The 24,299-nt window shown below is 34.1% G+C and overlaps 2 pseudogenes; both read left to right on the top strand.

Annotated features, from left to right (window-relative positions):
* The first annotated feature begins 988 nt into the window (after positions 1-988).
* Positions 989-3,584, top strand: LOC132279152 (cytochrome P450 82A4-like; annotated as a pseudogene).
* A 4,090-nt stretch (positions 3,585-7,674) lies between these two features.
* On the top strand, positions 7,675-23,229 carry LOC132277517 (cytochrome P450 CYP82D47-like; annotated as a pseudogene).
* Positions 23,230-24,299: the final 1,070 nt, after the last annotated feature.

Below are 24,299 nucleotides of genomic sequence, written 5' to 3'. Positions count from 1 at the left end.
GTGGTGTTTGTCGACAAGATAAAAATAAAAAAGTAACAAAATAAAAATTCATCACACATAATATATATATATAAATGGAGTAGTTATATGCTGTGACAAGGACTATGATAATAATTAACACATTTTTATTAAATTTAATTTTTAAAAGGAAAATTAAAATAATTTATTAAAATTTGAAGAGGTCACAAGTAATTTTGTTTGCAGTCACCTTTAATATGGATAGATAGATAGCCATAAACAGAAACTTTCAGAAACATTGAATGAACATTTTTAAATTTTTTATACAAAATTACAATTAATAACCACCACTAACAGAGTTTTAAAAACAATTTTGAGATAGAATAACACTAACTTTTACAATATTCACGGGCATGGTATCCTCAAGGTCTCTCAACCTTTGAATTATTCATCATGTGACCCTTATCAAAACTTCCAACGACAGGGCTGGGAGACCCGGGGTAAGGATCCCTCGGGGCATTATAGAATTTTCTATCTCATAAACGAGACTGAGAAAATGCATTGAATGTCAAATTAGTGATACTCACTTTGTCTCACACACGGAATCCCTTTTCAGAAAACTAACTTTTTAAGAATGCAATTTTTAATATTTTATTAATGGGTTAACTTTATTAAAACTGCATACAAATCTCACACGAAAACACTTTTCAAAAAAATACTATTACTTACATCCTAATAGTGGGTCCACATAACTTTTTAATTATTGTGTAGGTAATGAATTTTAAATATACTCTTTCACGGTAACTTTAATTTTTTTTATAACTTAAAATAATAAAGGTAAATTAAGAATATTTTTTTAAAAATATATTCCTTTTTATGCACAGGGAGTAAAATATATGACAATAATTTATTCATAGTGTTGTGACAAAGATTTCCGGCCGACACTACATCTTCCACTAATTTAATGGATCCACGTTTATAATGAGAATTACTTAGCCAGAAAAACACAATCTTTGAATACTTAGCCAGATAGGAGGCTCTCAATTGCCACACAAAACGTTGGGTTCTATGGCTGACAAGTGCGGTCCAATCTTCACCATAAAGCTCGGGGTAAACCGAGCATTGGTAGTGAGTGATTGGGAGATGACTAAAGAGTGTTTCACCACGTACCAACGACAAGGTCTTCGCCAGCCGTCCAAGGGCTCTAGCAGTGGAGCTCTTGGCCTACAACTATGCCATGTTTGCTTTGAGTACTTATGGCCATTACTGGAGCCAAGCCGGAAGATAGTCATGATTGAGCTTCTCTCCAAGCCCCGGCTCGATATGCTTAGAAATGTCCGAGTATCGGAGATAAGAACATCCATAAGAGAGGTATATAACTTATGGGTTCAGAAAAGAAGTGCTTCAAATGTGGTGAAGTTGGAGATGAAGCGATGGTTCGCGGACTTAACCCTAAATGTGATGGTTAGGATGCTTGTAGGGAAGCGATATTCGCTTGACGACAAAGAGGGGGCACAAGTAGGCCATCACAGAGTTACGATCAATAAAGCTACATGTCTGGTACATGCTCTAACCAATTTTTAATTTTTTTTTTTTTTTTTTTTTCATTTAAATGGTGTGTGTATGTGTGTGCATGCGTTGTTAGATTTAGTGATTTAGATGGGATTTGTTGTAATTCACTTGGTTTGAGTGAGAAGTAAGCTCGAGCTTGTCTTGAATTAATTTTGATTAAGTTGGATTGTATCGCACTAAAATGAGGTGTTTAATGTTGGAACATAAGCCGGGTAGAATCTCCTATAGGAATACAAGAGTCTGTTTGGTATTGTTTTATGAGACCAAACATGCCTTATGGATTTCATGAAGCTGATTTTTAGGGGCCATCCAAATATGAATACCTTCATTTAATAGAATATTATTTTGCTCAGTTGAAGATCTTCGAGAAAAATAAAGTCATAGGCAGCAGGTAGGTTTTTAGGGCCAGAGCAACTTGTCCAAGAGAAAACCAGTTAGTGGTGACCACTGAATAAGTTTGTTTAGTATGAGTTGTGTTAAAATTTCTAGGCTCTGTTCCGCTCTAGAGTCTTGAAATTAAAATCCGAATTGGAGGAAAACAATTCAAAAAATTGAATTAAATACTTTTTCGATTCCATAAATTTCAATGCTCAAATTTCTTGGAGCGGAACACACCCTAAATGTATTTACATCAAGTAATTCTTATTGGAGTCTTTGGTGTGTTCAGAAACCATGCAAAAATGCTTTATACTATATTAAATTTAGCAATCTCAATTTGTTATCTATATTAAATTTAGTACAGTACATTTTCTATGGTATACAATATTCATAAACACGTTTAACAAAAGTGCACATGTAAAATTAATTATGTATATGCATATAGTACTCATTATATATATATATATATATATATTATATATATATATATATATATATATATATATGTTCCTTATTTTCAAATTCAATTTTAAGTTAAAATTAACAGAGGTTATGGGTTACATGTACTACAACTTTGGAAAAAAGTTATATATATATATATATATATATATATATATATATATATATATGTTCCTTATTTTCAAATTCAATAATAAGTTAAAATTAACAGAGGTTATGGGTTACATGTACTACAACTTTGGATAAAAGTTATATGCTCTGTATGTGGTCATAAAAATTTCACTTCAACATGGATCATTGGCCACAGGTAAATATGCTTTCAAGATAAATATTTGTCCCATGATAATAGTGAAAAAAATCAATTTCTTTCAGCAGTTCAAATTTCCAATCATTACTATGTTTTCTTTTTGTCGTGAATGAAAATGTTGAATGGTTAGAATTTGAGCTATGAATCTCGATCTGATGCAGACAATGCTAACGGGGTGCACTGACACTACGATTGTGACGCTGACATGGGCACTGTCATTGCTCTTAAACAATCGACACGCTCTTAAATTGGTCCAAAACGAGATTGATTTCCACGTTGGAAGAGAACGACTAGTGGATGAGACCGATGTGAAGAACTTAGTCTACCTCCAAGCTGTCTTCAAAGAAACCTTACGTCTATACCCTCCCGGGCCACTATCTATACCACATCTGTCCACGGAGGATTGTGTTGTGGGTGGCTACAACATCCCCAAGGGCACACGCCTACTGGTGAACCTATGGAAGCTACATCGCGATCCCCATGTATGGTCCGATCCAAATGAGTTTGGACCTGAGAGATTCTTGACGAACCACAACAACGTTGATGTTAAGGGGCAGCATTTCGAGTTGATACCATTTGGCAGTGGAAGAAGAATGTGACCTGGAATTTATTTGGGACTCCAAAACATGCAATTGACACTCGCTAGTTTGATTCATGGGTTTGAACTTGGAACTCATTTAGATGAACCAGTGGATATGAGTGAGAGCTTTGGGCTAACCAACCTCAAAGCCACCCCATTGGAGGTCCTTCTCACCCCTCGTTTGCCTGCTAACCTATATATATGATAAAATGCATGTGAGCATTATATATGCGTTTGTATAATAAGGGGTTTACGGGTTGAATGTGTACCATGTATATATATCTATATTTCATATAGATGCGATATATTATTATTGTAGCTTTGGATTTAGTATTACCAATTTGAAATAATTTAATTGGTAAAATAAGAAAAAATAATGGAAGGAATTGAATATGTAAAAACAATGGTGCAGAACACCAAACCAAAACAAAGACAGTCCAAATTTCTTTTCTTGTTCATTTGAAGTCAAAGACAGTGAAAAAAAATTAGGGTCGTTCGTGCACGAACAATACACACGGGAAGGGAGTCAAGAGACCACTCTGATTGTCCGATGCAGATGGCAGAAATATTCTCCTTACATCGCTATCAAAAATAAGAGAGTGAAAAAGAAAACCATTCCCGTATTAATCGTTGTTTGTGTGTATTCAGTTAGGTTCCATGCGGTGTCAATTGATGCAATACACCAATTGTGACATGGGGTTTTACCGTACAAGTCGATTGATCAGTCTTTATCAGGTGGCCTTCTCACACGGGCCCATAAATTATATTACGAGAGAAATTTTACATGCTCCTCAGATTAATTATCTTGACCATTCATATTATGACATAGGAGTAAATAAAAATTAAGATAAAGTTTTTCATGGATCAAAAATCGGGAACCATGTAATAATTTGTAGGTTAAAAGAAAACTGAGTTTTTATCTCACTTTTTTTTTTTTGTTTATATGTCATAATGTAATTATGTAATATTTTCTCATTTAAAATAAACCTAAGCTTTTATCTTACTTTTTTGTTTATCTGTCATCATGTGATTGGCGGACCACCATCTAATAATATTTTACTTTTTGTTTTTGTGTCGTAATGTGATTGGTTGGGACCAATAGTTTTCGGAACATGTAATAATTTTACCCTTAGTTCGGAGCCTGACAGAAAAGTAAATGAACAATGCTTGGATCCTCCTCTAGGAGAATGAAGTTCATCCTCCCAGTTGATGTGGCTCAATACAGTTTAGACACATGTAAAAAAAAAAAAATTAAATAGTCATTGGGCATCTTTTTATGGGTTAAACCGATTCTTTTTATTTTTATTTTTTTTAAGAATCACAATTGTTTCTATACCCATCCTCCATCTAAAATTGAAAATTATTAAATTCATTTAGAGAATGTGCATCTATTGAAAGGGAATGGAATAGGATCTTAAAATTTTATATAAAAATTTGATGTTTACCTATATTTGAATAGATTTTTTCTTATAGATTTATATTTGGTCACTACTCTCAAGTTTTGAGAGCAGGCTCTCTTATTTTGATGCATATTGGAGGTAGTTGGGCACTGTTTGGATTATTTTGGTTTCTCGAACTGTTTTGGGATATTAATGAGGGTTCTAAATATTATTTTCTTGATGTATTAAAACCCTATGATGCATAATCTTTATTTATATGCTAATGATTTGAATAGTAAACAAGTTTGCATCCTGTTAACGGATAGAGCGGATTTAATTGCTTAATCTGATTTTAGCAATTTAAATAATTGGGACATGATTTTTAAATCTGCAGTGGTTGCATAATTGGGTCATATACTCATTAGATCTTTATTATGCTTATTCTGAATTTTAATTGATGAACCTTTAAATTCTGTTTTATCAATTATTGGATTTGTTTTGTGAATTGTATGCACCGATATAGGACGGCGGCATACTAGGGACGGATTAGTTCAAAACACTAAATCCTACCTATTCTGGAATAAGAAAATGGATTATAAAATTAAATCCTACTTATATTTAAGTCAGATCAGCTAAACAAGTTGAATGACTAACTGGATTACTTGCTACTTATATTTAGGTCAGATCAGTTGACCAAGTTGAATGACTAACCAGTTTTCTTATGGATGGATAGGATACTTATATTTAGGTCAGATCAGTTGACCAAGTTGAATGACTAACCAGTTTTCTTATGGATGGATAGGATAGGATTTTCATATATATGATTATGGTACCACGATATGAGCTGGAGTCTCAGGATCGATGATTAGGAAGCATATATGCATTAGGATGCATAACTGGCTATGATGGTAAAAGTATACCCTGTTAGATCTAGGTACTCATGCCCACCTCAGGTGCGTTTTGCATGTTGTCTTCTATTCAGGTTGAGACCCCCTTTGTAATCCAGTGAGAGTCTATTAGTGTGGATATATATATGTATGGACTAAATAGATATTGTTGAGTTATCTAGGATGTATCTGCGTATTGGGTCTCTGTTTAGATTGTAGTTAGAATAGAACTTGTTCGTGAGCCTGACCCACTATTATTTTTCAGGTATCGGACGGTTCCAGTCATAGAGTTTGTTCATGCTGAGCAGAGACGGTCACTCATTCTTCCGACGACGTAGGATTTCTCTTCATGGTTTAGCTTTAGATTTTATTTCAGTTGTTCGTTTTTTAGTTTGGGATTTTATTAAGGGTCCACTAAATGGATTTCCGAGTTATTTAAATATCGCAGGGTTTGGGACTATTGAATTTTAATTATTTAATTTTAAAGGATTTTTAATTTATAATTCTTTCAGCTTTATTATTTATTTCTTAATTCTTTTTGTAATCCTGCTTGTTTACATATTAATTGTCTGGTATCCCTCGGATCTGTGCTTGGACTTGATCATCCGTGGCTCTAGAATCGAGGGGTATCACAGTTATTCAAATAAATGTATGTTGATTTTACAAATGTATACTTAACTTAATATTAATAGTACTTTAGTAATTTGTAAGTGAATAATCATTATGATAAGTTTTGAAAGAGGGATGCAAGCATTTTAACAAGCTTACCACTATATTTGGAAGCACACATGCTACAGGTGCACATGTCCATACTTCGACTAATCTACCCATTATCAACCAAGCCCCCGCACACGCAGCCATACATAGCTCATTTGAAATTGATGATTTAGCTGAGTTAGACAGTCATAAGATCAGTCCCTCTCCTGAACCTCGTGGTAAGAAACCAAAGAAAGAGAGTTTTGCCTCCACAATGAGTGATGTCATGCTACAAATGAAAGACAATGCTAGAGAGAAATGTGATCGAATTGACAAGGCCATAAAAGAAGTTTCATCATTTAATATGAAAACAGTCTATGAAGAATGTCAGGTTAAAGTAAATTTTCCGGACAAGACAAAAGGTAATTTTAAGTTATGTTGTAGTATTTTGAATTAGTTAGAGGTCGTTGATATGAAATAATATGCTAAGGTCACCTAGATGTTATGTAATGATGAAGTTTGGAGGGATTTCTTTCTAAATGACCTTCCTGATGATAAGAGAGTTGGTTGGATCATGAATCTTTGATTTGGTGTGTTACTTTTATTATGACTTTGGATGACTGTACTATTAAGTATACTTTATTTTGTGTGTTATTTTTATTTCTTATTTGGTTTTGTTATGACTTTAAATGATTGTAATATTAAGTACACTAGTATTTATGTTATTGGGATGATTGTAATGACAATATCAATATTTGGCTTGGGATGATTTTATTTGCTATCTTGCTTTTATTTCTTACTTGGTATTTGACTTGGGATAATTGTAATTGATGTCGTTTCTTACATTTTGTATTATATAGATGGATATTAGGACAATAATTGAGTTATATGATATGATGATGATGATGACGAGAATGAACGTGTTATCATAATGGCATGTATGTTGGATTATTATATGAAACATTACCATAAACCTTGTAAGGATTTACTTTTAAATGGGGAAGCATATATAATGAAGATCTTGAACGGGCATGGAAGTAAATGTTTTGAAAACTTTAGGATGTCCAACCCTGTTTTTTTTAAGTTGTGTAGGGAGCTTAGGTCATTAGGGTTGAAAGACTCTAAAGGTATAAATGTTTATAAACAAGTTGGCATATTCTTGCTTACTTTAACTCACAATAAAAAGAATCGTGTGGTAGCAGAAAGATTTCAACACTACCTATACAATTTCAAAACACTTCCATTCGGTTTTACAAAAAGTGTGTGATTTAGGGAAAAAGATTATTGCTCCCCGGGATTTAACCAACGTTCATAACCATATAAGGAAGTCAAAAAAGTATTACCCTATTTTTTAGGGATTGCGTAAGGGCAATTGATGGAACTCATATCCATGCAAACGTGCATGTGAACTAGTAAATACCATTTCATGGTAGGAAGGGAGATACTACACAAAATGTAATGGCTGTTTGGGATTTTGATATGATGTTCACGTACGTTGTAGCAAGGTGGGAAGGGTCTGCTAATGATTCTAAAATATCTAACGAGACCATTAATAATGAGAATATGCATTTCTCACACCCTCTCGACGGTAAATGTCATACTTCCTACAATTTTACAATAGTTATTTTAAATATAAAGGTTAAATGAAAAAAAAAAAAAACCTAAACTATTATCATATTGCAACCAACCCCTCTGAACTACAAAAAAAAACCCAGAACTATGAATTTTTTGCATTTCAGTTCATTCCAGTGGCTGACTTAGCCGGAAAAAGGAAAAGTCTAATTTACCCCCATTAAAACGACTTAGTTTTTAGTGTGTTTAAGCTAATGAATCAAAATGACACATATACCCTTATTTAAAGAACTTGTTTTATGGTCTTTGAGCTAACAAATGACATGGCGAGATTCATTAATCCATAACCAATAAGAGTTAAACAACAAAGCAACCTTTAAAAAGTTATTTTAAGAGTTCAACAGCAAAGCAAACCCTAAAAAGTTATCTTCTAACTTGCACATCAACAAACTCCACGTTGCAGCTCACTGAAATCCAACTCAAACTCACAACCAGTAGGACACGAATACACATATGCGCGCAGAGGGAAGAGAGAGATGGGTTCGGTCTTCGGTTTTTTTTTTTTTTTTTTTTTTTTTTTTTTTTTGTCTCCTCCAAAATTATGCAAGGACTCAAACTCACAACCAGTAAGGACACGATTATATATATATATATATATATATATATATATATTTTTATCGTACAAAGAGAAGAGAGATAGATTTGGGTTGAGTGGCAACGAGTCGATTTTTCTGGAGCATGACGACGAACAGCGAGTTATATGGAGTTAGTATTTTTGGGAATTTTGGGAAATAGGTTTGGTTCAGAGGAGTTAGAGGAAATCCTGTTGAAGAACCCCCGAATTATCATAGATATACTTTGACTTTCTAGGTTATACACAAATCAGATCTGGGAACTAAGATCGAAGGCGTTCGTATTGCAGAATCGACAGGAAGGATTGACTGCGAACTCACCCAAGGGTTATAGGGTTTCTCGAAATCAACAAGTGGAGGTGAAATTAGCAATTCATGGAATGATCCACCCAACGCATAGATTTCTATCGCTCCTATTTCTTCTTAGTCACCCCTATTTCCAGCTGGTTGGGTTGAAACGGCAACCCTATCTCCTGCTCTCTTAGTGACAGCTCACTGTTCCCGGCGTGGCTGTGACCTCCGTCTCCGGACTCATTATCAGAATCCGCATTAAGCCTATACAAAATTCTTCAATGTTTTTACGAAAGAATTGGAGGTTCAATGGTGGTGGTAGACAGTGGCAGTTGTTGGGGTTGTTAATTTATGGGTTTGATCATTGCTGGGTTTGCTGCTGCAAGGGTTGGGTTTGATGAAGACGAAGGGTGTGTTTGGGTCTAGGTTACTAAAGGGTATTATTGTCCTTCAGTGTTTATAAGGGCATTATGGTCCTTTAATTTTAAAATGTCACGTGCTTGCACATATTGCATTTAACAGTGATATACAACCGGAATTGAGTCATCTCCAACAAAATTGAATAGTTTAGGGGGTTCGTTGCAATTTTTGTAGTTCAGGGAGGGTTTTTACATTTAACCCTAAATATAATGTTATAATTGCTTATAATTTGTAAAATAGCAGGAAAATATTATTTGGTGGACTCCGAGTATGCCAATCAACCAGGCTTCTTGGCTCCTTATAGGGTTAACGGTATCACTTTCAAGAGTACCGTAGAGCTTTTCGGCAACCCCGAGATAGAGAGGAAACATATAATCACAGGCACTCATCTTTGCGAAATATCATTGAGCGTTGTTTTGAGATGCTTAAGATGAGATTCCCCATCTTAAAGCAAATGCCCTCATATAAGTTTGAATCTCAAGTTGTTATTGTTTTAGCTTGCTCCACACTTTGCAACTTTATAAGAAATGAGACACAAGTAGATGCAATATTTGATAATGTAACTGTGGAGACGCTTATAAATGAAATATTTGAAGATGATAATGATGATGTTCAGGTTAATGTGTCGCAGTCTCGCTCGCGACATTTACCGTGATCATATTGCTAATAATATATGGAATACAATTCAGCACCCTTGAAATTGCATTTAGATATTTATCATGTCTGAATAATTGTAATAACTACTTTATTTTAACTATTTGTTAGTATTTGGATAACTGTAATAACTACTTTATTTTAACTATTTGTTAGGATTTGGATAACTGTAATAACTACTTTATTTTAACTCTCTTTTACAATTTCGATAAATGTAATTACTTGTGGTAACTATATTTTAACTTTTTTTATGATTTGGATAACTGTAATAACTTGTATATACAGTCATGTATGAGATACAGGGTGTCGGGCCACCTTGTGCATGTGGAAGGGGTCGAATGAATCTTTATACGACTGAAACTTCAAAGAATTATGGACATTCATTCTATAGATGTCCAGCTTGGGGGATATACAATTTCCTTTGCATTAATAATTTTTTTATACGTACATCTCATTATTACAGGGGCATTATAATAATATACAAGTCTTTGATGTTTTAGTCGCATACTCGTGCATTTATATGGTTGGATGACATGCATCAACGTCTGCAAGTGGGTGTTCATGTGGAGTAAGAGTTGGAGGATGTAGTTGCTGTTATGCTAGCTCAACAAAATATGCGAAACTACATTATCTATAGTGGCTGTTGTTGTCTTACTATAACTATATTATTTTTGTTATTGCTCATATTGTTGTTGTTGGTTATTGTGGCTATTGATAAATGATGTAATATATTAATTCAATTTTACTTCATGAACTTTTTTTGTACCTGTTGACAAATGATGTAATATTTATAAAACTCGTGTCTGTAATATCTTCAAACTCATGTAATGTGTAATATGTTGAAAGTTTATTTCAGTTCGATACTGAAATAATGTCTTCTACAATTGTCAAAATAATATGTAACATTTATAGGTTTTACAATTTAGAATATATTTTATTGGTTTTTATAGATTAGTTAACAAACTAACATAAATAAAAATACATACATATATATATTTGTATACTAAAATTATGCAATAATTAAATTTTACTTTATATCTAATAAAATTATAAATAATGTATTGATTAAAACATTATTTAAAAACACTCTTTACCAAATATATTTCATGTTTTTGTTTTTATAATTTTGGTTACACTTTCACTCTGTCAAACATGTTTTGTTCTCATATTTCTTGAAACGAAATACCTTACCAAATATGTTCTACCATATTTATGTTCCAAAATTCTTACTGCAAATTTTCGTCATCAAAGAACAAAATATGACAAAACACTTGTTATTTTTCTAAACTAAAAAAAAATACTACAAAATACAACGCAAACCAAATGAGCCTTAATAATGTGTGGCCGGCTCATGTGATGGGCTTCGAGTGTGTAGAAACCAAAATTTGGGTGTCACAATTTGTGGGGGCCGCATAAAGCAGCCATGCACATGGGTATGTACTACACTAACCATTAAACAAAATTAAATTAAATATATAAAAAAAAAAATGGTAATGTTTTGATTGCCTTTGAGGTTTAGAATTACATTAAATAATATTAACACGGCCACTCATATGAATGATGCCTACATGCGATTAATCTGTTATTCATTGTGGAGTTTGATAGATATGAAAATTGATGGGTATCTATAAATGAATATATTTGGTTTTATATTATATTTGTTTGAACATATAATATATGTTCTTGATCATTCTCATGCAATGTTCATTTTGGATGCAATCAATTTCAGAACTAATTATATATATATATATATATATATATATAAAAGTATATATTCATGTATTTGTATGCATATTTGAGCTTCTTGCAGGTAATTTTGATGATCATGGAGTTTACAATTATGTAACAAATAGCCTGGGAGAATGCTTGCTTAGAGAAAATTTTGAAAGGAATTTTCCTTAAAAGCAGCTCAAGCCCAGCATATCCAATAGCTCCAAGAGCTGGATTTCTTAATTCTGTTTGGAATAGGATTGCTAAAGACTTTGAATTACGGTTGAGGCTTTATGTAGCCAGTAATGGGCTATCAAGGATTATCGGCTGAGTTTGTACATGTCCTCCGCACATCACTTTGAAAAATCAGAGTGAAAAATAAAAAGAATTTTATATTATTTGCCATTTGTATATATACATTAAGTTGGGCCCAACTCCATCTGAAATGGGAATCGGAAATGAATCTGTAAAGGATCAGTTCATTAAGTTGGGCATATGGATATGGTTTTAATATATTATCTTGTTGACTACAATATCTTCCACTCGTTTGCATAGAAGTGTTCTGTATAGATTTGAGTGACTGCTCATCTGTTTGTTTTTATTTTTCAGTAGAAGAGTCAATGCTCATTTTGTCTACAGTGTTATGGCAAAAATTTCTTACAGACACCCTATTATGTCTTCCACTCATTTTTCTCCATCACGTTTATAATATGTTCATCAAGGCATAACACAAACTATGAACCGTGATCCACTTTTGTTGTGCACTTGTTCTACTTTTACTCATCTATATATTCAATCTCAAAACAACCCAAACACCGAAAAATCAATAACAAGGGAGTCACTCCTCCCAATGCTCCCAACAACTGTTAGGCTTTTTATATATCCACTTCTTTTTGTTGTTTGCTTTGTGATATGGAGGACAAGAGTTGGTCACGGAAACACAGCTAGTAAGAAAAGACTAGCACCCCAAGTGTTGGGATTTATATGTCCTGACATAGCAAATTTCTGTTTGGATTAATTGACATATGTTCCTGACGTTTCTGAAATATTTATATTTTATATAATTGGTGAATTCAATGTATTATATTTCGATTCACTATGAAATTGATAGTGTCCATGTAATTACAAGAAATATTTATATATATGTATGTGATGGCAATCAATGCATGATATATAAATAGTAATTATAAATTGTTCATAGTCGGTAATTATGAATGGACTCATAATTAATTAAGACTTGAACTGGATCTGCGTTAGGTTGAGATATATTGCGAGAGCCGTTGTATGCAATTACTCCCTATCACCGTCATGGCATTTGACTCTTAAGCATGAGAAAAGTATAGACTCTTTTATTAATTAATAATTACTTTGATTTGTTCGGCGGATTCTTCGGTATCCTTAGACCGACACTTCGGGTAGTTATGTAATTAATAGTTAGAGGGTTATATTTTCAATATTTGCATCATTGTTACTTGTATTTATTTTGTATTGATTATGGTTGATCACAAAGTAAATTCGAAGGCCTTCGTATGATTTTAGACAAAATGATTTATTATATATTTATTTATTAAATTATTATTTTTGTCGAACAAATGTTTTATTGTGATCGAGCCAGAAATAATCAAAGGTACCAAAATAAATATATTAATTAAGTAGTCGGATTGATGGCATTATTTATCCGATAACTAATTATGCATAGAGGGGTCAAAGTGCAACATTGACTTAGAGGTTATTTATTATTTAATTGGAGTTCAATTAATTTCTTTTAGTGGAGTAGAAATTAATATATGAATTAATTTAATTGGGTCCATGGACCGGGCCCATCATTAATTCATTGTAGCCAATAAAATAATAGGCCCAATGGATTCTCACTCATAGCCCAACTTGATATTGGAATCATATTAAATTTGAGACATGTGAATTAGAGATTGAGAAGGATTAGTTATTTCCTTTTCTTTACCTTTATGTTGCCTATAAATATACATGGTCTATGTATATTTTAGGGGTGATTTTTGATGAGAAGAAAAAAAAAGGAATAAATTTTCTCTCTCTAGAAAATTAGGGTTTATGTTCTCATCTAATGGAGGCTCCCACAAGTCTAATTTTCCAAGGTCATTCATGAAGGCATATGAGTGATTCCTAAAGGCAAAACAATTACCAAGAAGATGGAGATCCAAGGAGAATGCATCTTGCTAAGGGATCTACAATAAGTGAGAACATTCACTTTAGAGGAGAGATCTAAGATTTACTCAAACCTTGATGTAAGTATTCAATCTTTTAATTGAATGATATATCATGTTTTATTTTTGCATGAAACTTGTCTCTATGTAATGAATTAAGATCTATGAATTTAAATCCCTCCAAAAGTTTTTAAAACTAGCACGTTTCCCAACAGTGGTATCAGAGCATGGTTTGATTTATTACTAGAGATCATGATTTTATAAAATTCATCATTCATGGATCCAATTTTGATATGCTTATATTTATTTATTAATGTATGTTGATGTATGAATTAATATATTGATATATATTGATACATGATGATGTATGTATAATTGTGAATGGACGATGATGTGTGTTTGGGCCATGGATGAAACTTATAGGTTAATTGAATGTAATTTTATCTTTGGATGAATGTAATTAAGGCTTTGATTTAGCCGTTTGAAAGTTTAATGATGTAATTTAATTTTTTCCATTGTATTTCAAATTGTAAATTTATTTAAAGCCATGTAATCTTCATCAAAGGATGCTATGAAGCTTCAAGAAGGTCCAAGAGGGTTAAATTAGGCTTCAGAAATTTTTTGGGATTTTTTAGCAATTTTTCAGAATTTTTCTGGAATTTTTTAAGGCCTAATTTAATTTCTGGAAATTTTTATTAATTTTTCTGGATTTTTCGGCGTTTTTTCGGTGGCCGGAGTATCACCGGCGGCGAGAAGAGACGTCGGAGGAGGCTAGAATCAAGTGCAGGTCTATGGTGGTGAGCCTGGCGCGTGAAAAGCACGCGCCAGGAGCTGGAGGCATAGATGACATACTGGCGCGTGGGTCTCACGCGCCAGCCAAATCCACCTTCCCTCCACGCGCGTGCAGGCGCGTGGAGGTGCGTCCCACGCGCCCCACGCACGTGTCAGCGCGTGGGGGCGCGTCCCACGCGCCCCAGGCGCATGCCAGCGCGTGGGGGCGCGTGTTTTCACTTGAAGCATGCCCCAGGCGCGTGTGAGCGCGTGTGGGGCCCTCCAGGCGCGTTCCAAGCGGTGTTTTGCTTCTCCCGGTGCAAACCAGCCTGATGTGGGTGTTTGCAAGCCGATGGATGATCTTCCCGCAATACTTAGAGTAGTTAAATGTTAAAAGCTGATTCCATTGGCCATTTTATTTGTTTTATCTGTTATTTATTTATTTATGCGATGTATGAAATGCATGGAATATATAATTGTTAATTAATTATTATTCATGCATTGGATCCATGATATGTATTTAAATGGCTTGATTTATATTAATTAAGTTATGAAAATTAATTGGATTTGATTACTAATTAATTTGAGGGCACTTATAGGGAAACGCAAAATTATTTTTTGTAAATTATTTATTTATTTATTTATTTTTTTAAAGTGTGCTTCAAATTAAATATTAGTGAATCGTTTAAAGTCCAAATATTTTCTAAATTTAATTGGATTAAAATCAAGACATTTTGCATTCATTATATCATGTAAATGAATAAAATGAAAACCCTAATTATGAATGATTAAAAGTTGAGTAGGAGCGGGGATTTTTATACATTGTCCCATGGCCTTTGTTATTAACACCATTGTAATTAGATCTTCAAAAATAAGGCCCCACGCATGATTTGAAGAGTCTTAATATTACAAGAATGGTTATCTCATGAAAATAATAATATTAAATGTTCATTGTAATTAGATCTTTAAAAATAAGGCCCTACGCATGATTTAAAGAGTCTAGATTATAATGACAAGATATTTAATGTTTTATTTTTCATTAGAGCATTAATAATGTTATACACTCAATCTAAAATCAATAGTGTTAGCTCCCCAACGGAGTGGTTTACACTAGGTGATTTTAGAAAGGCTAAACATAATCGGGAATCATTTCATATAGATAGACAAGGCATTGTCTTCAGAGATATGGAGATGATGGGATTTGTCCGCCAAAAGCAATAATGAACTTCGCCTACCAAATAAGTTATTGGTGTATTGGTTATCCGATTTTTCATGCAGTGGTTAAGGGACCCACGTACTATTTTAATGGAAGTGCTCACCTAATAGTAGATGAATCTCAACAATAGTAATAATGAACTCCTCCAACAGGATAAGTTATTGACATATTGATTGGTTGATTTATTATGCTACAGAGTTGAGGGACCCGCATTAATTAAAAGGGATTGTTCACCAATAATGATAATGATCTCTTGTTCGATTGAGATTTATTATATTATGTGGTTAACAAACTCATTTTAATTTTAAATATGCATGACAGTATTAATAATTCACCTTGCATGTTGTATGAATGCATTTATATTCAGATTAATTATGTCTAATCCAGTTTATCTGCTTGCTTACATATTCAATGCAACTGGACTTCATTAATATTGACTGGGAAAGGAAGTTAGATATTTTATTCACAACGTAAGGGTACAAATGTATTTACTACTCCTAAACCTAATCCTTTTACTTTAAGATACCCAAGAGAACATTAATGCTTTGAATAAGTGAAATAAGGCAAATGAGATGACTTGGTGCAATATTCTAGAGTTTACCTCGAATACGCTCCAAAGCTAACATTTACATTATTTTATTTTCTCCAAGCATCATGTTAAAATTTAATAAGATGTTTTGGTGAGATTAGATAGAGAGTATGCCAAAGTACTATGTCAGACTTGAATAGCATCAAGATAGCCTAAGGAACTCCAGTATGAAATCGAATTTTGAAAAATGATTGTTTATTATTTAAAAATTAGCTGGAGATCAATAGGGCTGACTTGGGTGGTAAGTTTCAAATTGACATGATTATTGCCTTGTTACCAAACTGGTTCGGCTTTTTCAGAGTGAAGTAAATAAGGAATCAGTTTGAGTTCACACTCGCTGATATTCTTATAGAATTGGTAACAGAAGAAGGGATAACTAAAAGTATGGGCGTTTCTATCAATCTAACCTAGTCTATACCATCTTCTTCTAGGCCCAAGTGGACGGGCAAAGGATGATAATAGGATTAGGTTAGCACAAAACATGGGTATCCAAAAGGTTAAAAGGAATAAGGCAGTGTATGTTGAGGGCAAAGAAAACTGTTTCTTTTGTCGCTAACTAAGACACTAAAGGACAAACTGTCTAAGCAATGACGTGGCATAGGAAAATATATATTTAATCATTGAGCCATGTTATGTGGTTGTATCTACTGATTCCTGATGGATAGATTCTGGAGCCACTAAACATGTTTGCAATTTATTGTAAGGATTTCAGGAATCCAGAAGCCTTGATGATATGGATATATATTTATCTTTTGACCTGATGCCAAGGTTGTAGTTAAGTCAGTGGGAGTATTACATCTGAAATTAGAGAGTATGAGGATATTAGTATTAGAGAACTATCTTTATGCACAGAAGTGAAACGCAATCTCATTCTTATTTCACTTTTGGCTTATAAAAACTAGATCGTTATTTTGTAAAACTGGTTTTATAAAATTGAATAGATATGCGATTGCTTCTGGTGCATTGAAAGATGGTTAATATACTATAATCACAAGCTCTTAAGATTTGCAGGATGTAGAAACTAATGTTACATCTTCTAGATTGAATGTTAAAAGAAAATTTGTTATTCCTGACTCATTGTATTTTTGGTGTCTATTTTTGGGTTGTAATCAATCAAAATGAGATTTAAAGATTGGTTAAAGAAGGTTTATTACCTAGTGAGGCAGAGGAGCCTAAACCAAACTTGTGAATCTTGTTTTGAAGGATAGATAACTCTAAGGGCTTAATCAGCCAAATGAAATAGACATAAAGAACAATTTGAATCGGTACACACGTACACGTGTAGTCTTATGAACATCCAATCAAGATTACTCACGTTTTGGATAAATTTACCTGTTGCGACACAAGTCTTATACTTTTGGTATATTCCGAGAGGGTCAAGACTGATGTGGAGCACAGATTAGGTAAACTTATCAAGACATTTCGATCTGATCGAGGATATGAGTATTTCTTGGGATAGTGCAAAGACTATATGGTCAATGAGGGTGTTATGTACCAGTTTTCCGCAATTGACGCTAAATGCATTTAGGTGTCAAATAGGAATAACAGAATTCCACTTAACATGGTTAGATCTATGATCAGTTATACCACATTATCTCTTTCATTTAAGAGTTTAGCGTTAATGACATCGATGCGCATTATGAACTGCATTCCATCTTAGTCTGTCTCAAGGATACCGTTGAGCTGTGTTTTTAACTAAATCTTAGTTTGAATCACATGCACATATGGGGTAGTCTTGCACATGTGCGCTTGATATGGACAAGTAAGTTGGAAGCAGATCATAGGCATGCTAGATTTGATAGCTACTCTAAATGTCACTAGGATTGATTATTTTATGATCTCAAAGATAAAAGTTGATTGTTTTCACTCACTGTTTATCTATAGGAGAATCATATTATGAATCACATACCTAGTAGCATAATGTTAGAGAATTTGGTATGAGTACCAGATGTACCACATGTGAACACACTTGTTATAGAGATTGAGAATAATATATGAATTCCCTATTGATGCGTTAGCATCATCTACTACACAGATTCTTGCATCGGTACATTGATGTAGTGGGAGGATTATCATCCAATTCGACAGTTGTCATGTTTTTAGGTGAGACCATTATGGACATCCCTGTTAAACATGAGTTGGACCCAGTAAGCTACACGGAAGCGTGAACCGATGTGGATACAGATCGTTTTGGTGAGTTACTATGAAATCAGAGTTGGAATCTATGTATTCTAATAAATTCTGGGATCTTGTAGAACTTTCTAGTAGGGTGATTCCTATGGAAGGCAAGTTAATCTACAAATAGATACCAGAAGATTTTTTAGTGAATAAATCATGAGTGTACAAGGGAATGTCATTATTTTTCTAATTCTATATATATTGATGACATCCTACTCATTTAGAATGATGTGGAAGTTTTGTCATTAATAAAGAGGTAGTTGTTCAATTACTTTTAAATGAAGGATTTTCAGGATGTAAGCTAGATTCCTAGGATCAAGCTTTTGCAAGATCAGGTTAAAAGGAAAATAGGCTTATCTTAATAATCCTACATTGATAAAGTTTTGACCAGGTTTGGTATGCATAACTCAAAGAATGAGTTCTTACTTTATTGATATGGATGGTTCTCTCTAGTAAGTAGTTTTTCAAGACTATCAAAGGAGATTGAGCAAATGAGACTGGAACAATATGTTTCGGCATATGAGAGTCTCATATATGCCATGGTCTATACCAAACAGGACATCCGCTACATAGTAGGGATAGTCAGTAGAGATCAGTCCAATACTGGACTTGACAACTGGTCTATTGTGAAAAATATCATTAAGTACCTAAGGAGAATCAATGATATCATACTCATTTATGGATGTGATGATATGGTCCTAGTCAGGTATGCTAGTTTTGATTTTCAATCAGAAGTAGATACTATGAGGTTCATGACTTAGTGTATGTTCACTTAATGGAAGGGAAATCAGTTGGTAGATTGTCAAGCAGATTTCAACTGTTGACTCAAACCTGCAGGTGGAATATATTGCAGCCTTAAAGGTGGCAATATAAGCCTATTGGTTTGATCTCACTGATTTAGAGGTTGTGGAGCATACTAGCCTGCCTATCGAGCTATATTGCGACAATAGTGCAGAAGTAGTCCAAACCAATGACCCAAGGTTCCATAGATGAACAAAATACACTGATAGGAAGTATCATGTTTTACATGATATTATCCGGCAAGAAAATGTACTTGTAGCTAGAACATTGCATTGGAACACAACTTTGTTGATCCATTATCAAAAGTGTCATTGATCAATAATTTTGATCATCATCTGGATAACATTGGAGTTAGGTGCAATTTGAATTGGCTATGGGGCAAGTGGGAGCTGTTGGGATTTATATGCCCTGGCATAGCAAATTCCTGTTTGGATTAACTGACATATGTTCCTGACGTTTCTGAAATATTTATGTTTTATACAATTGGTGAATTCAATGTATTATATTTCGATTCACTATGAAATTGATAGTGTCCATGTAATTACAAGAAATATTTATATATATGTATGTGATGGCAATCAATGCATGATATATAAATAGTAATTATAAATTGTTCATAGTCGGTAATTATGGATGGACTCATAATTAATTAAGACTTGAACTGGATCCGCGTTAGGTTGAGATATATTGTAAGAGCCGTCGTATGCAATTACTCCCTATCACCGTCATGGCATTTGACTCTTAAGCATGAGAAAAGTATAGACTCTTTTATTAATTAATAATTACTTTGATTTGTTCGGCGGATTCTTCGGGATCCTTAGACCGACACTTCGAGTAGTTATGTAATTAATAGTTAGAGGGTTATATTTTCAATATTTGCATCATTGCTACTTGTATTTATTTTGTATTGATTATAGTTGATCACAAAGTAAATTCGAAGGCCTTCGTATGATTTTAGACAAAATAATTTATTATATATTTATTTATTAAATTATTATTTTTGTCGAACAAATGTTTTATTGTGATCGAGCCAGAAATAATCAAAGGTACCAAAATAAATATATTAATTAAGTAGTCGGATTGATGGCATTATTTATCCGATAACTAATTATGCATAGAGGGGTCAAAGTGCAACATTGACTTAGAGGTTATTTATTATTTAATTGGAGTTCAATTAATTTCTTTTAGTGGAGTAGAAATTAATATATGAATTAATTTAATTGGGTCCATGGACCGGGCCAATCATTAATTCATTGTAGCCAATAAAATAATAGGCCCAATGGATTCTCACTCATAGCCCAACTTGATATTGGAATCATATTAGATTTGAGACACGTGAATTAGAGATTGAGAAGAATTAGTTGTTTCCTTTTCTTTACCTTTATGTTGCCTATAAATATACATGGTCTATATATATTTTAGGGGTGATTTTTGATGAGAAGAAAAAAAAAGGAATAAATTTTCTCTCTCTAGAAAATTAGGGTTTATGTTCTCATCTAATGGAGGCTCCCACAAGTCTAATTTTCCAAGGTCATTCATGGAAGCATATGAGTGATTCCTAAAGGCAAAACAATTACCAAGAAGATGAAGATCCAAGGAGAATGCATCTTGCTAAGGGATTTACAATAAGTGAGAACATTCACTTTAGAGGAGAGATCTAAGGTTTACTCAAACCTTGATGTAAGTATTCAATCTTTTAATTGAATGATACATCATGTTTTATTTTTGCATGAAACTTGTCTCTATGTAATAAATCAAGATCTATGAATTTAAATCCCTCCAAAAGTTTTTAAAACTAGCACGTTTCCCAACACCAAGCTACTGGTGCATTGCCTTTGATCGGTCACCTCCATCTCTTAGGACGCTCTCAATTGCCACACATTACCTTAGGTTCTATGCCTGACAAGTATGGGCCAATCTTCACATCAAGCTCGGGGTAAACAGCGCATTGGTAGTGAGAGATTGTGAGTTGGCTAAAGAATGTTTCACCGCCAACGACAAGGTCTTCACCAACCGTCCAAGGTCTCTAGCAGTGGAGCTCATGACGTACAACTATGCCATGTTTGGTTTGGGTCCTTATGGCGATAACTGGCGCAAGGCCAAAAAGATAGTCATGCATGAGCTTCTCTCTAACCGTGTGCTTGATATGCTACGACATATCAAAGTATCAGAGGTAAGAACTTCCATAAGAGAAGTATATGACTTATGGGTTAAGAAAGAAAGTACTTCAAATGTGGTGAAGTTGGAAATGAAGGAATGGTTTGTGGATTTTACCCTAAATGTGATGGTTAGGATGCTTGTAGGGAAGCAATATTTGTGCGACAATGAAGAGGGGGCAGGAGTTGGGAAGGCGATCACAGAGTTCTTTGAATTGCTGGGGGTGTATGTGGTGTCCGATGCCATACCTTTCCTGAGGTGTTTGGATTTGGGAGGGTACGAGAAGGCCATGAAGAAGACAGCCAAAGAAATGGACCATATAATTGAAGGTTGGTTACAGGAGCATAAAAGAAAGAGAGACTTTGGCATGGTGAAGAGTGATCAACAAGACTTCGTGGATGTGATACTGTCCCTTCTTGACAGTACAAGATTTTGATGCTCATACAATCAGTAAAGCTACATGCCTAGTGCATGTTCTACAACCAAGTTGATTTTGATTTACATGTTATATCTATATATATATATTGTTTGATTTAGTGATTTAGATGAAGTTCGTTAATTCATCAAGTTTGAGTAAGCTCCAACTTATTCATTTTGATCGATTAAGTTGTATTAGATCAGATTAAAAGCAGCTGTCTAATAGTGGAACATAAGCAGTGAAGAACATCCTTCTCGGTAAGGATTTCTTGAGAAACAAATTCATAGGCACATTGATCAGACGGGCGGAGCGAGAAATATTTATTTAGGAGCCAAACTAGTAATATAAAATTAAAATTTTAAAATAGTTGAATTTTTGTTTTGATTTGTACGTGAAGTCACATAAATTTGACTTCAACATTGATCTTTAACAGTACGTAAGCTTCCAAATTATGATTGGTCCCAAAACAGATCATCTTGTATCACCTCTCAACTTTACAACTATCATTACATTTTCTTTTCATTATCAAATTATCAAAAAAATATTGAATCACTAAAATTTCTTTTATGAAAATTTATCTAATACAGGGAATGCTAACAGCGGGCACTGACCCTACGACTGTGACGCTCACTTGGACTCTCTCATTACTCATGAACAATCGACATGTTCTCAGAAAGATCCAAGACGAGATTGATGTCGACATTGGAATAGGACGACTAGTGGAAGAGACGGATGTGAAGAACTTACTCTACCTCCAAGCGGTCCTCAAAGAAACACTACGTCTATACCCACCTGGACCACTCTCTGTACCACATGAGTCCGCGGAGGACTGTGTCGTGGGTGGCTACAATATCCCGAAGAGTACACGCCTATTGGTGAACCTGTGGAAGATACATCGCGATCCTCGTGTATGGTCCGATCCAAACGAGTTTCAACCCGAGAGGTTCTTGACTGGCCACAAGGATATCGATGTTAGGGGGCAGCATTTCGGGTTGACACCATTTGGCAGTGGAAGAGGAATGTGTTCTGGAATTTCTTTGAGCCTCCAAATTATGCAATTTACACTGGCTAGCTTGATTCATGGGTTTGAACTTGGAACTCCTTTAGACGAACCAGTGGATATGAGTGAGAGCTTTGGGCTAACCAACCTTAAAGCCACCCCATTGGAGGTCCTTCTCACCCCTCGTTTGCCTGCTATCCTATATACACATGATAACTAGCTATACAATGTGAAGTGCTAGGAATTCATGATAAAAAGCATGTGAACTTTGTATATGTGTTTATGCACGTAAGTGGTTTATGGGTTGAATATGGACCGATCTCTATTTTTATTTTTTTTAAATAATAATGCATATGGTATTATTCCACCTTGAGATATAGATTTCAACTTTTTTTTTTTGGGTAAGTATGAACAAAATTCAATCCGAAGAATCGAATATGTACAAACAAAGGTGTAGAGTACCAAACCAGAACAAAGAGTGGAAAGTGCTATATTATAACTCACATTTGAGGCTAAGGACTTTGATTTACGGTTGAGATTTTACATAGCGAGCCAATAAAGAGCTTATAGCTTAAGTGTTGAAACCAAATACCGTGGGCAGAGTTTGTACATTTCACACGTCACTATGGGTTTGTCAGGCTTTATTAATCGGACCAGATTCTCTTTGGGCTGTAATGGCCTTGTAAATTTCTCTTTTAATATAGACGTTTACCTTTTACCCAATAATTTTTTATTTATATTTTTCATTCGGTTAAAGGGTTTATATATATATATATATATATATATAGTTTACCAATTAAGCCAATTGATAACGTTTAGAATTGAAGGTAGATTTCATCCGACAAGATTTTACAAAAGATTTGACTAGATCTCTGCCCACTCAAGTTTTCTTTAACGTTTAAAAATGGTTCATAAGTGCATGACGCAATCCAAGAACTGTGATCCACTTTTGTTGTACAATAATTCTGCTTTTGCTCATCTACATATTAAATCTCAAAACAACCCAAACACACAGAAAAATCAACAACAATGAAGTCACTCCTCCCAATACTCCCAACTGGAATGCTTGCTATACGTCCACTTCTTTTTGTTCTTTGCTTTGTGCTATGGATGGCAAGAGTTGGTCACACAAACACAGGAGCACGTACCCGAAGGTACCGGTGCCTGGCCTTAGATCCGTCACCTCCATCTATTAGGCCACTCTCTATTACCACACAACCTTAGGTTCTATGGCCAACAAGTATGGTCCAATTTTCACCATGAAGCTCGGGGTAAACCGAGCATTGGTTGTGAGTAGAGCCTGCCCAGAGATATATTCCTAAAATTTTGAAAGACCTAGGCGAAGTTTCAAATGTGAGGCATTTATACATAAAGTTTTACTGGGGCAAAAAATTTATAAAAGTGCGAAATTTTTATTAAAATGATATAATAAGCACCAAGGGCCGCTTGAAATAATTTGGTGCCTTAGGCGAATTGTTTTAATAATATGTTAAT

Source organism: Cornus florida, unplaced genomic scaffold (assembly GCF_030987335.1).
Source record: "Cornus florida cultivar Cherokee Brave unplaced genomic scaffold, ASM3098733v1 CherokeeBrave_3.0.0_Hap2_Chr10, whole genome shotgun sequence".
NCBI lineage: Eukaryota > Viridiplantae > Streptophyta > Magnoliopsida > Cornales > Cornaceae > Cornus > Cornus florida.
The sequence above is the reverse complement of the archived record's forward strand: the minus strand, read 5'-3'. Positions and strand labels throughout refer to the sequence as shown.